This window comes from Callorhinus ursinus, unplaced genomic scaffold, assembly GCF_003265705.2.
Source record: "Callorhinus ursinus isolate GAN/ISIS: 27379988/994484 unplaced genomic scaffold, GSC_fseal_2.0 scaffold51, whole genome shotgun sequence".
Lineage (NCBI taxonomy): Eukaryota > Metazoa > Chordata > Mammalia > Carnivora > Otariidae > Callorhinus > Callorhinus ursinus.
In genome coordinates this window covers 1,056,072-1,068,379 of record NW_027397113.1, presented here as the reverse complement: position 1 = coordinate 1,068,379, position 12,308 = coordinate 1,056,072, and the positions used below count along the sequence as shown (strand labels likewise).

The 12,308-nt window shown below is 52.9% G+C and overlaps 1 protein-coding gene across 4 annotated transcripts in view; it reads left to right on the top strand.

The window, feature by feature from the left end:
- The first annotated feature begins 4,465 nt into the window (after positions 1 to 4,465).
- Positions 4,466 to 12,308, top strand: part of NAP1L4 (nucleosome assembly protein 1 like 4) — a 45,166-nt gene continuing 37,323 nt past the window's right edge. For 2 of the 4 annotated variants that reach the window (XM_025878978.2, XM_025878982.2), the window contains exon 1: positions 4,466 to 4,598. The gene's annotated coding sequence lies outside the window, so the exon portion shown is untranslated. Of the gene's footprint in view, positions 4,599 to 9,626; positions 9,757 to 11,570; positions 11,692 to 12,308 lie in introns of those variants that run through there. The other 2 variants (XM_073883331.1, XM_025878979.2) reach the window with 2 other exon arrangements.

Genomic DNA, 12,308 nt, shown 5'->3' with positions numbered 1-12,308 from the left:
CTCGTTCCGGGTAGGTCACCCCAAAACTTAGTGGCCGAAAGCAGCCATCGCCTTACTACCCCCCCTGGTGCCTCTCGGTCGGCCCGGTGCCTTTTGGGATGTAACCTCAGAGGTCACATAGCGTGACTGCTGCCATCCTCCCGGCATGCAGGCCGTCCCAGACGCCCGCCACGCTCCCCGGGGTGCGGTGGCAAGGTTCCAGAACAGGGCGAGGGCCTGGCAACATCATGGCGGCCTCCGCTGGTGCAGGGACTTGCTGCTTTGCTCTGCGTCTGCCACGGGTTTACGCTAAGGCCAAAAAGTGCAGAGAAGTGAGGGTTCATTCAAGTGTTTGGTCGTTGGCATTGTTGTGAAACTCTATTGGGGGACCAAGCAAACACTCTATTGACAGCAGCAACCCAGATGTTAACGTAAGAGAAAAAATACAAGTGTAAAAGCGAGGAGTTAAGGAAAGCCACAATACTCCCAAATATGAATTAGAAACAACAACATGTACTTTCCTTTTTCTTTTTTTTTTTTTTTAAGATTTTATTTATTTGACAGAGACACAGCGCGAGAGAGGGAACACAAGCAGGGCGATGGGGGAGAGAGAGGCAGGCTCCCTACCGAGCAGGGAGCCCGATGCGGGGCTCGATCCCAGGAGCTGGGATCATGACCTGAGCCGAAGGCAGACGCTTAACCGACTGAGCCACTCAGGTGCCCCAACAACATGTACTTTCAAATCCACTTTCAAACAGTTGGGGCTTCCTGGCTGTGGAGACAGAGGGCAAACCCGGCTGCTGGGGGTCCCCAGAGAGCCAGACTCGGGGCTCAGTGCCACCCCTCTCCCTGGAGAAGGGGGGCCCGCTCCAGGTCTAGAGCAGAAGTACCAGGACACCCCAAGCCATCTGTCCCCAAAGGGAAGCCCTCAAGGACCAAGGAGGTCATGTCAGAGGGGAGAAATCAGAAGGGCATCGTGCTGGTGCAAATACTGCATGATTCCACGTCGGTGACGTTCCTGATGTGCTAGACCTGTAGGAACAGAGTGTGGGGGGCTTGTGTTTGTGGGGGGCTCCGGGCCGCGGCTCTGTGCCTTGGCTGACACGACGGCACCGTGGGGGGGGACCTTTCACAAGGGCACACGGGACCCGACTGGCCCTCAGCATCTTGGGAATCTCTCCTGCAACATAAAACCGCCTTGGGAGCTTCCACCGGCCGAGGTGGGGACAACTTGAGTCTTGAAAGCAAGGATTAATTGAAATCTGGGCACGTATACTTATTTTCAGAAGTGAAGGAAGCCAAGAAATAATAATCTGTCCCCTCTGGACGTGGAGTTTGCATCCACTTCTTACTGGGCGGACTTAAGTTTAGTTTCTTCTCCGCGGCAGAATTGAGGCTGCCTCCACAGGGCGTATGGGAACCGGACTCGGGCCCCCAGCGGCCCCAGCGGCAAGCACCCGCTAACAGAAGTGACGGGATGCTACGCACAGAAAGCCCCCGTTCGCCAACCCGAGTGCAGCACCTGATCTAGGACAGGCCTACGGCTGCCGACATTCCCCGGTCACAGCAGGTGCCAAGGTGTCACCTTGCAGGTGGCTCGTAGGTCATGGGGGCCAGGGGAGATGTGCGTGTCACCTTATGGTGCCAGACTCTGCGGGCCCCCCTCCTGCCCCAGCCCTGGGTCTCAGCATCGCCCAGAGGGGGACAAGCACAGGATCCGGATCTGGGTAGGGGTGATGCCAGAGGAGCGAGGCGGTGCGTCTCACTTCCCGTTCACGGGCATCACGGCAAAGGCGCAGTCAGGGGTGCCGCCGGGGAGCAACCGGACTCTGGGACGCCCGGGCTGCTGGGCCATCCAGGGGCCCCGGTGCCGGGGGGTTGGGCCGGGAGGAGGAGGCCGACCAGAATGGCAGAGACGCAGGATGCGGGAGCCTTGTTGGGTTTGAGCACACCAGCCTGGAGACGGCCTGAGCGGTGGCCTCTGTCCCGACATCATCCTCTCCGCTTTTCTGCGTTGAAACTTTTCATGACCAGATGTCTTTTAAAGCACGCCACCAGGAAATCCTCTCGTCTTCCAGGAAGGATGCCAGCCCTGCTGTGCTGCCTCAGGAACAGGTGAGCGGGAGGTTGGCCTACGCCCTGGCCGCTTGGAGGGAGAGACAGGGGGCCTGGGGGGGGGGCAGTGAATTGAGGGGCCTCCGTCAGAGTCACAGCCCCTGCCCCCCCCCGGCAGGTCCCCTCGGGTAGGCTGTTGAGCAGTGTCCTCAGTGCCCCACAGGCTGCAGGAGAACCTTCTGGAACAAGATGGGGTGGGGTGGAAATTTTTTTTCTAAAGATTTTTTTTTTTTTTTTTTGAGAGAGAGAATGAGAGAGAGAGAGCACGAGAGGGAAGAGGGTCAGAGAAGCAGACTCCCTGCCGAGCAGGGAGCCCGATGTGGGACTCGATCCCGGGACTCCGGGATCATGACGTGAGCCGAAGGCAGTCGCCCAACCAGTTGAGCCACCCAGGCGCCCGTTCCTTTGTTCCCTTTAACAGGAAAATACATTTGCTACGACTTAACGCTTCATGTAAGTCAATCCATTTATGGCTGTATTGGGGGGCGAAATACAGTCACGGTGCCCACGCCTGGGCTGCTTTCTCCAAGCAGAGTCTGGGCCACCGGTGGACCCAGGAGGTGGCGCTTCTGGCCCCTCAGAGGGTGGCTCGGGGATGCAGGCTCCACAGCGGCTGCTCCTGGTCATTCTGAGCACCGGGGCCTGTGGGGACCATTCGTCGTCTGGAGCATGTGCAGGCTAAGCCACTCATAGGACAGACTTAGGAGAGCCTCATAGCAGGGGCAAAAGGAAGGGCCCAGGCTCCAGCTCTAAGACCCCCACCCACCCTTGTCCTCAGGCATTTAGTCCCCTCCCTCGGCGGGGGGTGGGGTCTTCGGAACAGTCCACACCCGCATCAGGCTGTTCCGCGTGCCAGTGTTCTAACTCTCCAGCAAACCTGTGAAATGGGGACTACAAGTGCCCATGATTGACAGATGGAGAAACTGAGCCACAGGCTGTCAGGGACACCCAGCTATATTTGGGAAGGTCAGGGATTTGGCCCCAGGGGTCTGACCCAGGAACACCTGCCCTTTTACTCCTGTTCTGCACCGCACAGCCTGCTGTCCAGGATGACTAACGGGGCACACCTCACTGTGTGCTGTGAGCCGAATGGCAGCCCCCTAAGGGATTCAGCCCCAGCTCCTGGTTACTTATGCCCTTAACACGTGGAGAAAGGTTCTCTGCACATGTGATCGAGTTAAAATGAGGCCACTACGGTAGTTCTAATGTAGTGACCACAGGAGAGGCCAAGTGAGGATGGAGACAAAGCCTGGGGGCAGGGGTGGTGGTGGGGAACGTGGCTGCAGCCCAAGACGGCCTGGGGCCCCAGAAGCTGGAAGAGGCAAGGAAGGACCCTTCCCTGGAGTCTTCAGAGGGAGCCCAGTCCTGTGGCACCTGGATTTCTGCCTTCTGGCCTCCAGAACCTCGAGAACATAATTTCTGTTGTGTTTTCTTAAGCACCCCGGTTGGTGGCACTTCGCGGTGTGGCAGCCACAGGAACATAAAACCGCATTCTCAACGTGTTACAAACAGAAAGGCTTTGGGCACCCCTGGCCCTCTTTCAGGGCAACTCAGTGAAGTGACCCCAGGTTCACAGTGTGCACCACCACCGCCTGCCCATGGGCACTGCTGACCCAGGCACCATTTTTGAAAAAATAGACAAAAATCACGAAACACCCCCCCCCCCCCCCCCCCCCGCAGATGCAGCCCAGAAATGAAGAACCTCAGGAAACCCGGGCCTGGGGCGCATGGCTTTTTCCAACCCAACTGTCATCTTGCTCCAGTTGTTAATTCAACGCTTTTCTACAACTGTGATGTGATGAGGCTGTGGTTGGTACCCCAGCCCGGCGGCAGGGCCCGCACCTCTGGGCCTCATGGGTGCGGGGGCTGGGGAGGGGGGGTCTGCTCAGGCCGGAGCCAGCCTGACAGCCCGGTGTGCGCGGACGCGGGTGCGCGAGAAGGCGGGACCGAGGGCGAAGCCCATAGGCAGAACTCCGGGATTTGAGGACGCCAGAGGCATGGGCGGTGGGGTCGCCGGGAGTCTGCGGGGTCCGCGCGCCCGTTACTGCAGATGGCACCGAACTGGAAGAGCACCGCGGGCTCGGGGGGGGGGGGGAGAGGGCGGGCGGCGGGCGGCGGGCGGCGGCAGGTGCCCTCCACGTATCCTCCGCGTGCCCCGGCCCCTTAAAGAGACGGAAGGAGCGCGAGCGCGCGCTGCCGCAGACGTCACACGCCCGTATTTGCACACGGCTCGAGGGCCTGAGCGCGACGCAGCGTGACGTCCCCCACCATCGCGGCCTCTGACTGGTCGTCGCCGGCGGCGCCGGAGCGTATTTGACTTGCGCCGAGCCCGCCCAACCACAGCCCGTCTTGCTTACGGAGGGCGGGGCGAGGGGCCTCGGCCAATGGAAGGCGGTGTTGTTGGCGGCCACGGCGGCGCAGCCCCTGGAGCGAGCAAGGCCACTGCCGCCGCCGCTGCCGCAGCCGCAGGAGGCGTGAGGAGTGGACGCGAGGCGCTCGCCCGGGTAACGGCGCGCTGGGGCGGCCGGCCAGGGCCCTGAGCCGGGGCAGCGGGGGCCCAGGGCGGCGGGCGCGAGGCCCGGGGCCGCCGTGGGAGCAGGCCTCGGCGGCAGGGGCGGGGCGGCAGCCGGGCCGGCGGGGAGGCCGGCGGGGAGGCCGGGGTGGCGGGCGGCGGGGAGAGGGCGGCCGTGGGTGACCCCCGCCCCGCCCCCCTCCCCGGCGCGGCCCTGAAGGTCAGGAGGCGCCTTGTTTCCGCGTGGCGGTCTGCCCGGCTGGCCGTGACCCCGAGGGGAGCGGTGGCCGCGGGGCCCCTTTGTTTTCGGGGCGCGGGGTTGTGCCTGCGGGGAGGCCGCCCTTCGGGACCGGGACGGGGACGGAGACGGCCAAGTTCCACGTTCGTCTTTGAGCTCAGAGACGCCGGCGGCGCCCACGGCGGTGCGTTTTCACCGGGAGCCGGCGTCCGCCCGGGGCTCGCTTTTCTGAGCGCGCCCGCCGCGTGCCCGCGGAGGACCGTGTGGCCGCGGTAAGACCCGCCCGTCCGCGCCGCGGGCCGTCTGCCGGGGGTGGGGGAGGCTGGTGTCCCCGGGACGCGCTGCTGCGGGTGTGCGCTGTGCTAGGCTCCGAGAGTGGGGAGTCGCGGGTCCGGCACCGCCCCCCGCAGTGCCGGCGGCGCGGCGGAAGGACGGCCGCGGGCCGGGGTGCTCCGCGGGGGCGCGGCTCGCCGCCTCGCACGTGCTCTCTGGTTTCGTAATGACCCGGTTCCCGGTGGCCTCCGGGCCCACTGCTCGGGAGGCCCTAGGCGCTGGCCGGCCACTGACCACGGTCCGTCCGAGGCGGCACCGCTTGCGTGCAGGCGCCGGCGGCTCGGACCTGACCCGGCGTGTTCCTGCTTCTGCAGAGGGGGAGGAAAAAGTTCTGCGGAGCCCAGCTTGGGGCCCCCCCCGGGAGGGTTTGAGCCCGGCGATCGCTTCCCGCCCAGACTTCTGGGAGCCTTACCGATCGCCAGATGCGTCCCCCAGTAGAGTCTGGAAATTATTTCAGCCTGCCGGGAGCGCTGGCTGGTGCAGGAAATAGTCTGCAGACGTCCAGTGAGCTCGAGCGAGCGCCGGGCGGCGGCAGGAGGGGGAGCCAATCCAGGGATGAAGCGGGACGTGTGCCGTTGCCAGGGCGGTGAAACCCGGGCGCGTGAAGTTTCTCCGTTTACTAGCTGCTTTTTTACTTGTTTCGGGGTAAGGACTTTTTTTTCATTCATCTTTTGAGGTAAATGTTCCTAGTGCGAGATTTCAGAGGATCAGGGGAAGATCAGACCTCTTTGGTCAACAGAAATACGGTTGGCAGAGTTTAATTTCTTACAACATCATGGTGACAAAAGGGGCTCATTTTGTAGATAAAGTAGGCAGATGGGCAGATTACTGAGGAACATTTTATTTATTTATTTTTAAGATTTTGTTTGTTTGTTAGAGAGAGAGCACAAGCAGGGAGAGCGGCAGGCAGAGGGAGAAGCAGGCTCCCGGCTGATCCCAGAGGGATCCCTGGGATCATGACCCGAGCCCAAGGCAGCGGCTTAACCGACGGAGCCACCCAGGCGCCCCACTCAGGGAATATTTTTTTTTTTTTAAAGATTTTATTTATTTATTCATGAAAGACAGAGAGAGAGGCAGAGGGAGAAGCAGGCTCCCAAGGAGCGGGGAGCCCGACACGGGACTCGATCCCAGGACCCTGGGATCACGACCTGAGCCGAAGGCAGACGCTTAACCATCTGAGCCACCCGGGCGCCCCACTCAGGGAATATTTTAACTAGAATTTTAAGGCTGCTTCTTCTGGTATGATGAAAATAATTGTTCTCGAAATAGTTATTTATGTAAAACAGTAGTTATTCCAACAGCATGGCGCTGGCCGAAATACCTGTTGTTACACATTTATTTGCAGTCTTTTTTTTTTCTCGGTTTACCAGTGATACTGCAGTTTATTTGTACCTCTGTGTCATAAAGTAACATCTAAATGCATTCCTGAATTTTGCATTATTTTTCAAAACGGTTATAGAATAGTGATTGGAGAGATTGGATCCTTTACTTTAGCTAATTTAATCATTTGTTTTGATGGTGTCAGTAAACTGAATCCTGAAAAGTTTACTTCTGCTTTAGGATTATTGTCCTCAAAATATGTACAGACATTTTTTTAGTTGTGTGGATCGGCTGTGTGGATTACCAGACTCTTCTGTGGTATTTTGAGTGTAGAGATTTTTATCTGTATGAGGCAGTTCATAATTCTGTAGAGATGAAGTCCACAGAGTTGGGGTGTGTTTGTCATTACAGTGTGTGAATTTGTATTTGAATCTCTAATATTAGACGGTGTTTCGGTTAGCCTGTCCGGGTTTCAGCAGCCCCTTGGTGCTGGGAGCATATCGGTTTCCTGTATCTGCAGTGCTGACCAGCCAGTGTTGTGATTGACGTCTTCAACGTTTTTCTTTTCTTGAGTGGTTGAGGGTAAGTCTTTCAGTATTAGGCGGAGGTGACCGCAAATGGGAATGTATAAATGGCATAATGGAGTGTAGAATTACTTTAGAGTTTTTTTTCTTGCTTTCTCTTTGTTGTCCACATTTTTTTAAAGATGTTTTAAAACTGTTTTCAGAAGCTTATGTTGTATTGCCAGAAATTTTGCCAGAGAATCTAAATTTGTTTGTGTTGGAACAATAGTATGTGGTATCTGTGGGCAGGAGGGTGATACAAATTCCCAAAGGCCTACGGCCACCAGCTATGTGAAATCGGCAGGACCCCATAGTGCTGGCGTCCAGCGCTGGCCCTGACGGCCGGGTGTGGATGATGAGGCAGCAGTGGGGAGTTTCTGGGGGGTTTGGTCTGGAATTGCTGCCTCAGAGGTGCTCACTTGAAGTGGAAATGTGTTTAGGCATCCATGGTGACCCGGGTGCTGATCACCTAGCTTGGCCAGTCCGCCACTGGGAGGTTGTACCATGGTGACCCGGGTGCTGATCACCTAGCTTGGCCAGTCCGCCACTGGGAGGTTGTACAGGTGGCCAGAACAGGGTCTTCACAGGAAGTCACTGTCATCCGGGCTTCCCTTACTTTGTGTGGTCGCTCCTCCTTTATTTAGCAAGTACTTGTGTCCCCAAACTGCAGGTGGGGAATTTGCCCTTATCCCGTGGGAGACCCTTATCAATACGCAGTGAAGAATCTTGTGTTCGACTGCTAGGAAATTTTTAAGAAGTAGATTTGTGATGACATAGATTTGTTTTCATTTGACAGCCATTGGTTTTCTACCCTGTCCTCTTCAGAGAAGGCAGGGCTGCTTTCCTTTGCCATTTAATTTAATTTTTTTAAAGATTTTATTTATTTATTTGTGACAGAGAGAGAGCATGAGAAGGGGGAGGGTCAGAGGGAGAAACAGACTCCCCACTGAGCAGGGAGACCGATGCGGGACTTGATCCCGGGACTCCAGGATCATTACATGAGCCGAAGGCAGTTGTTTAACCAACTTTGCCACCCAGGCGCCCCTGCCATTTAATTTTAATTCCGTGAGTATTTAGTAACAGGAGAGGCAGTGTGTTTTTGTAGTAAGGAGACTATAAGAGAGCACTTTGTGACCTATACTTTTTGATCTTGACCACTCACTGTGTCGCCTTAAATTTCCTCTTAGAAGTATACTCTGCCAGCTGTTGAAACTAAATGTGCTTCCGGTCTGGGTTCCTGACTTTATGTACTGTGCATTTTAATATATCCAAAAGACTGTTTCAAACAAGAGGAGATGATTTCCATCAGTTTTGTGGTAGAGAGATTGACTGTACACCTCAAACATTTACGTACAAAGGTTATAAGAATGCATTTGTAAGTATTACACTTTAAAACATTGCGTATGTGTAGGAAAATAGCTTTCAATGCCTTGTATCTATTCATTCATTCTTTCATGAACCTCTCTGTGCTCGGCATAGTTCTAGGTACTTGGGGTATCGCTCTGAACAAAACAAAGGGCCTTGCCTTCATATATTTTCGTGGTGGGAGACAGATAAACAAGTTGGATGGTGGTAGGTGCTTTTGAGAAGAAAAGTAGAGGAGTAGGGACTTGGATGGTTGTGATTTTTTTTTTTTTTTAAGATTTTATTTAGAGAGAGAGCAGGGGGCAGGGGCAGAGGGAGAGAGAGAGAATCTTAAGCAGACTCCAAGCTGAGTGTGGAGCCCGACATGGGGCTCGATCTCAGGACCTTGAGATCATGACCTGAGCCAAAGGCAGACGCTTAACCGACTGAGCCACCCAGGCACCCCATTTGTGATTTTTAAATAAGGTGAAGAGGGAAGACCTTACAGAGTGACAAGACTTTTAAATACTGGATAAGGGCAATTTTGAAATGTTTGCCTCATTTAGTCATATACTAATGAATTGCAGAGAAGAGAGTGGAAGAGGAAACTGGAGATGTAGCAATGAAGAGCCACTTTGCCCTGAGTAAAAATAGAGTTTTTGGTTAAGGAAAGGAAATACATTTTTTATTTTCTTCCAGAAAACTGAGGGCTTGGTCTCTTGCAAGTTTCTGAAGAGATGGTCCACTGTTGTCTGGTGGCAGTTAGATCTTGTAAGCAGACACAACTTGCTCTGTGTGTTCACAAACTCCATGGGAGAGACTAAGGTGTGTGTGGAGTCCCTGATGCCATGTTGTGCGCAGGCAGGGGTGGGCTCTGAGCCCACAGCAGTGAGTGAGGAAAGCAGAGACTGCCTGGCCGCTGGGTCCTGCCAAGTCCTGTGCTGGCTCCAGGGATTGCTGCGTTGAGCAAGTAGACAGCTCCCTGCCCTCATGGAACTTGTTCTTCAGTGGGAAACTTGCACTGTTTACGCATCCTTTTTTTTTTTTCCTTTAAACATGGTAATAGAAAGTTTAAAACATGCAAAAGTAACGATCCCCCTTATCTAATACTTACATGTAGTAATGAACTATTCTCCAATCTTAGTGCATCTGTAAACATATGTGTGATTTTTTTTTTTTCTTAAAAGATTTTATTTGAGAGAGAGCATGCCCGTGTGAGGGGGGGGGGCAGAGAGAGAGAGAATCTTCAAGCTGCCTCCTGACATGCACTCCATCTCACTGCCTGAGAGATCATGACCTGAGCCAAAACCAAGAGTCGGACACTCAGCCAACAGCCACCCAGGCACCCCTATGTATGATTTCTCAATTAAAAATTTTATAAATGTCCAAAGAGAAAGGAAAAACATGTATTAGATTTTCAGTTAACATATACGATCGAAATTAGTTTGAATCCAACTTCAAGACTTTTAGGAGCTTAGGACCTGGGCACTCTTTGCTAAGAGAACAAGCGTAGTTAACAAGGACACTTTACGTTAGTTTAGAAACTTGCAAAAGTTATTTGGTTGTTTACTTTAGACATGTTTTTGCTTGCTTACTTGCATACTGGATCCAACACAATTACCCTCTAATGCTAAGGAACACAATGATAGGCTAGATAAAAAAATCTGTCAGGGCAATATAAATGAGATCTGGACTGTCCCAGGGCTTCATATATTGGCCAGGTTTTGTGAGTGGAAACGTGGGGATTTCTTGCAGGGGGTATCTTGATTCCTTCTTAGACTAGATGGTTCTTCTCCTTTCTGATGTGGTCTTAAGCTAAAACAGGATCCGGTACTCCTGGAGGACTTGGACCTATATGCCAGGGCTGATCAGACTCCATCTTAGGTTCATAGGGTAGGATCACCATCCCTTAGACTTTTATGTGAACCATGTCATTAACACCACCCTCACTGAATAAAAATTATAGACTGTAATGCAATTCTGAAGTCTTACAGAGGCATTGGGTTACATTTAACTTAATTTTAGTTATTCAGTTATTTCATGGGAAGATATTGAGGACCTTTGACTAAAGGTAGATAACGTATGAAAATTTTGATTATGTGAAGGATGACTACATTCCCCAGTTTACTCCTACTTAGTCTCTTAGAAATGGCCCAGTTTGAAACTATATGCTTACTCTAGCTATAGACTAAGTGTTGTGTGTGTGTGTGTGTGTGTGTGTGTTTCAAGTCGGCTCCACATCCAGCATGGAGCCCAACCCAGGGCTTAAACTCTTCACCCTGAGATCATGACCTGAGTTGAGATCAAGAGTTGGATGCTTAATTGACTGAGCCACCCAGGCGCCCCTATAGAATGTTTTTTAAATTAGGAATTTAGTTATAGTGGATAATTTGCCACAAAAACTAAAAATTTTTCCCCATGAAAACAATTTTTTTGTTTGGGTTAAAAATCCATAAGTAGGGTTCTGAGGTATCTTACATAAATAAAAGCAAAACATTTATTTGTGTAATCATGGAAATTTGCATGCCAATCCAAATTTAGAATTGTAGACTTGGCGTCTGGGTGGCTCAGTTGGTTGGGCAACTGCCTTCGGCTCAGGTCATGATCCTGGAGTCCCGGGATCCAGTCCCACATCGGGCTCCCTGCTCAGCAGGGGGTCTGCTTCTCCCTCTGACCCTCTTCCCTCTCATGCTTTCTCTCATTCTCTCTTTCAAATAAATAAATAAATAAATCTTTAAAAAAAAAAAAGAATTGTAGACTCAGTGAAAGTTGTTAGTCCTGGGAAGGACCTGAACTGCTGTATTCTTTTATATTTCTGAATATTCTTTTGTCTGGTGGCCTGTTCATATTTTAATATGATTGCCATTTAGGTGAAGGAGACCTTCAAATGAGGCTTCAGCATACCAGCATTTAAAATGAATAGACGGTTGTATTTCTCAAACCTGCAAATTTGGTAGTTCCTTGTAACTTTCTATTTGAACTAGTCGGGATTGCTAAACATGAAAATTAACAAATGGAACTCTAGCTCGTTTATAATGTCACCAACTCTAGATTATTTTTCGTTATATAAAGGGAGAACTGTTGAGAGGAACTGGATTTGCTGCTCTCTGACAAGCAGCAGGGCAGTGTGTAATCGTGTTGCGGTTACGGAAGCCGGAGGAGGCCTGCAGCGGGCCGTGTGCTGGGCGCCTCGCCCGCGTCGTTCTGTCGTCACAGCAGCCCCTCGGGAGGCCGTGTATAGTTTGTGGGTGTCGGAGCCCCGGTTTCACAGCTAGGAGACAGCAGGGGTAGGCCTCAGAACCAGGTCACTGTGTGTGTGCTGTGTTCTAGATGTTGAGTCCTGGGTTTGCTCTTTCCTGTTGTGTAAGCAGGCCTTCTCCTGTCCTTGATTGAGCACTTTGTCTTGTTTTCTCAAGTGTTGTGTCGGGTTTAACTTAACTGCTTTGTCATCATGTCACCAGAAATAGTGTTAAATAGCGCATGGCTTCACGTAGTTGGAAATAAAGTGGATCGTTGTGTGAAGGGAATCTGTTACTTTGGAGTGGCATCATTCCACGGGAAGGTGAAGCTCTTTGGCCTGTGTCCCGCAGTGGGGCGTGTCTTCACTCAATAGCTATTGTGCTGGATGCTCCTTAGGGCCCGGGGACCACATAGTGCACAGCATAGGAGGAGCATTGTTACGCCATTTTTTTAGACCGTGTCCTTCTCGGGGATGCTGCTGCCCTGCAGGGTCCTGACTCTGACTGAGCTCTTGATTGTCATCTGTGCCAAGGACAGCTGCAGTCATTTTGAGTTAAGCAGGTGGAAGTGGCAGCAGAAAGTGAAGTGGTTGGTGGTGGTACGGAAAGGTCAGGAGGGTCTGGATCTGAAATGTGCGAGGATTTTAATCTAAAATGGAACCAAA